A 4,164-nucleotide genomic window follows, 5' to 3' on the forward strand; every position below is an offset into this window, starting at 1 on the left:
TACCCCCTCCTTGCTAGGTATCTTTACTTCTATTCCCCCTTAAAAGAAGACATGGGACGCCTCGTGTGAAGCATTTGGACTCGGTGTTTTGGACGAAGAAGTCAGAGAAGATTCTGCTCAGGTCTCCTGTGTAAACCCTAATGCATGATGGGAGATTGATGAGTGAATTTAACCCACGTTGTAAATACCGTCGGACGGAGTCTCTGGTTCTACGATGGATTTTGTGGTGCTTTTTAATCATTGTCTTAAATATTATCTTGGAGGCGAGCGGGCCCGACGGCGGTCCTCTGTGGAGACGTTATCTCGAATGTTATTGCATATAGACATTACGGAATATTTTATATTTGTGTTGCTATATTTAAAAAACAGTTTTCCGTCTTTTCTAACCCGTCATGAATCCCCCAGAATGCAAAGCTCCTCTCGAGCTCAACAACAGCCTTCGATACGCACTCATCAGAGTTCAGAGGAATGAAGGGCTGTGATCTTTGACCTTTAACCTTTAACCCCGACCATGATCCAACTCTAACTGTGTCGCACTTTATTATCACCGTCTGGTCGGTCAGGAGGTTAAACAAACCGATGCTACGCTAACGCTAACTCACCCGGTTAACTCGTCTCCGCTGAAGGGGCTGCGTTAGCACGACGAGTTGTTCTGTGGAAAGAGGAGCGTTACCATGGAAACGAATCAATTACACAGTTCAAACGGACGTCATGCACGTGGACATCATCGACCTGAATAAATCACGACCAAACCTTCACAGAAAGCACTAAACTGTAGTTTTTTGCAGCAGCGTTGTGGCTTTTATGTCAAACGATAATATCCTATATTACTAGAAATGTTTTGATTTTGAGATCTCAGAAATGATTTTGATGAGTGTAGTCTTATAAAACCTATATGTATCTCTGCATAGTCGTTACCAGGGAAACAAATCAATTAGATCAGTGTTTCTCAAACTTTTTCATTCCAAGGACTTAACCAATAAAAAAACACTCGTGGACCACCTAACTCAATATCAAAAAACATCGTTTTTCTAGAACAGATTACAAATCGCCTGAAAATGGTACAAACAAGTGGCCACATGTGTGATGAAGGTGTTTATCTGGGCTACATCATGCAATCGAAAGTGAAACTTAATCTCGCTCCATTGCGGAGATATTCCCGCGAGAGTGCGGAAAACTGAAATGTATTTATTTATTTCAAATGTGAAATGTTAACAATATACTCACGGACCACTAGGGGGCGCTCACGGACCACCAATGGTCCGCGGACCACACTTTGAGAAGCACTGAATTAGAGAATACTGAGGAACACAGTTCAAATGGACGTCATGCACTTACATGTTAACACCTGGATAAATCGTGACCAGAACGTTAAACAAAAAGCACTAAACTAGTTTTTTCTTGCAGTATTTTTGTCGCTTTTATGTCACACAATAATGTTCGAAATTACTAGAAATGCTATGCTTCGTTTTTGAGTCTAATAAAAACTCAAAGAATGACTCACATTTGAATACAATGACAGCCCTTTTGCTGCTTGACGTCTCTCGCTTGCAGTGCTACCATTTCCAACTCTCCCCACTTCCTCGAGGAGCTCAAAGGAAGTGAAACGGATAGAAGTCACGGCCCCAACGGCAGCCTTTGGTTCCTTTAAAGCACATGAAGGTGTGTGTGTTCTGTTAGCTCGCAGCGCTACGTCGGTGTTGGTCCGTGTGGTCGCAGCCCGCTATGACTTGATGATAATAATAGTTTTTATGTATATAGCGCTTTTCATGAACTCAAAGACGCCTAATGACTGATGACCTGATGAGTGTGTATCCTTCACTAACAGCATTTCAACCTGGGCTCCACCACACGCACTCTCTGTGGCGCCTTACGAGCAGAGCCTCCCCTCTCCTCTCAGAAGTGTCTTTTAGAAACCGCTGAGCAGACGGAGGGAAACGCAATCCGTACAAAACATACTGATAACCGGGACGATTGTACACTGACGTAGAAACGTAGACGCGTAGAAGCGTAGAAGCACACAGCCTCGGTGCTCGGACCGTTTGAGAAACATGTACACGATGGAGAGGCTTCTCTAGAAACACAGCTCTATATCACTGGGAGGCGGGAAGAGTAGAAGATGGCAACACAATACGAACAACAGAGGTGGGAGGATACCCGAGTAGAAGTACTCAGATGTTGTACTTAGTCAAAGTAGAAGTACTCTTGTTCTTAGTAAAAGTAGAAGTACTCAGATCTTGTTCTTAGTAAAAGTAGAAGTACTCAGATCTTGTACTTGAGTAAAAGTAGAAGTACTCAGGTCTTGTACTTGAGTAAAAGTAGAAGTACTCAGATCTTGTACTTGAGTAAAAGTAGAAGTACTCTTGTTCTTAGTAAAAGTAGAAGTACTCAGATCTTATTCTTAGTAAAAGTAGAAGTACTCAGGTCTTGTACTTGAGTAAAAGTAGAAGTACCAGAGTGTAGGAATACTCTGTTACAGTAAAAGTATTCAAAATGTTCCTCAAGTGAAAGTATAAAAGTATTCTCATCAAAATATAGTGAAAGACAGTGAAAGTAGTCGTTGTTTGATTGGTCCATTTCAGAATAATATATATATATGTTTTATAATGATTGATCATGAAAGTGTTCTCAAAGCTGGTGAAGGTGCAGCTAGTCTGAAGTACTTTGTAGACTGCAGGGTAGCTGGTGGAGCTGCAGCTAGTCTGAAGTACTTTGTAGACTGCAGGGTAGCTGGTGAAGGTGCAGCTAGTCTGAAGTACTTTGTAGACTGCAGGGTAGCTGGTGGAGGTGCAGCTAGTCTGAAGTACTTTGTAGACTGCAGGGTAGCTGGTGGAGGTGCAGCTAGTCTGAAGTACTTTGTAGACTGCAGGGTAGCTGGTGGATTTACTCCAGGTGGAACTGAAGTCTGATTCAACACTTGATTATATTTCACATCCTTCATCTGTGAAGTAACTAAATGGATTAAATACATGTAGTGGAGTAGAAGTACACAGTTTACCTCTGGACTGTAGTGGAGTAAAACTCTACTTAAGTACAGTTCTTGAGTACATCTACTTAGCTACTTCCCACCTCTCCCGACCAATAGGAAGAGGTGATATCTCCTCCTCTCACAGGACCCCCCCCCCCCCCCCCCCTCTGCTGCTGAAACACCTGGAAATACCTGAAGCTCAGATGTAAAGACATGAAGCACAAGAGTTACAGAGAATATTAAAACCCGACAGCTTTGGGAACGCTTCCTCGCTGCTGACGGAGAGCTGCGGGAAGAAGACTCGCGCGGAGGTGTTTGTGCCGAGGGTTCAATTGGGTTCATCCGAATTGAAAGATGTTCAGTTAACGATTATTAGTCAGACCTTTCGTCATTACTTTTTCTTTTTTTCGACATACTTAATGACTTTTTCGTGATATTTTTTCACACGTTATTTAATTTATTTTTAAGGTATTTTTTGGGACATGTAAAATTATTTTAAAAAATCCAGAATATTTTTTTATTTAATATACTTTGACTGTTATAGGATATTTTCCCAAAAGCTATATTATGACTATTTTTCATTTTTTTTCGACATACTTAAAAACCCATTTTAAAATACTTTTAGACAAGTTTTTTTCAACCTACTATTCTTTGACTTTTTAACACTCTTTACTGTGAATGTTCTGACATTTCTTGACATACTATATTAGGATTTATTATACATATATATGACGTTTTTTCTGGAGGTCAGTCAAATCACTTTCGTTATAAGGAAATATGACATTTCATAATACCACTTTTAATTTGTTCGGTATTCCACCTGTCACTCATGAGATTTAACATATCCTAATTTACAGTAAAACACGTAATTACGTTTTTCAATAAGTCGTCGAGAGTCAGGTTGATTTTGGACGCCGTTATATTTCAACTTTAGCTGAATTGTCAAAGTGGAGCTTGTTGCCACGGCAGCTGATAAATCACTAAGCTTCTCAGCTCCAGATTCAAATTGAAAACCTGGCACAAACATCTCAGTGACGCCGTCTCCGAGTCATTCAGCTTCTTGCAGTGAGGGGCTCTGGGTCACAGCAGCACATATTAATAAGAAGAAATAAAACTCATAGCAATCCATTCCTGCTCAGAGATACATATCATAAGGGAAACCAGAGCAGACCTTTATTTAACCGTTTGAATGTGAA

The 4,164-nt window shown here is 40.7% G+C and overlaps 1 protein-coding gene across 1 annotated transcript in view; it reads left to right on the forward strand.

Moving 5' to 3' along the window:
* LOC117441953 (retinoic acid receptor beta-like) overlaps positions 1–2,558 on the forward strand; it is a gene marked incomplete at its 5' end in the record, with an annotated part of 15,624 nt that extends 13,066 nt beyond the window's left edge. The window contains one exon of the mRNA XM_034077962.2: positions 1–2,558. This exon is cut by the window's left edge and continues 392 nt beyond it.
* Positions 2,559–4,164: the final 1,606 nt, after the last annotated feature.

This window comes from Pseudochaenichthys georgianus, unplaced genomic scaffold (assembly GCF_902827115.2).
Source record: "Pseudochaenichthys georgianus unplaced genomic scaffold, fPseGeo1.2 scaffold_2221_arrow_ctg1, whole genome shotgun sequence".
Lineage (NCBI taxonomy): Eukaryota > Metazoa > Chordata > Actinopteri > Perciformes > Channichthyidae > Pseudochaenichthys > Pseudochaenichthys georgianus.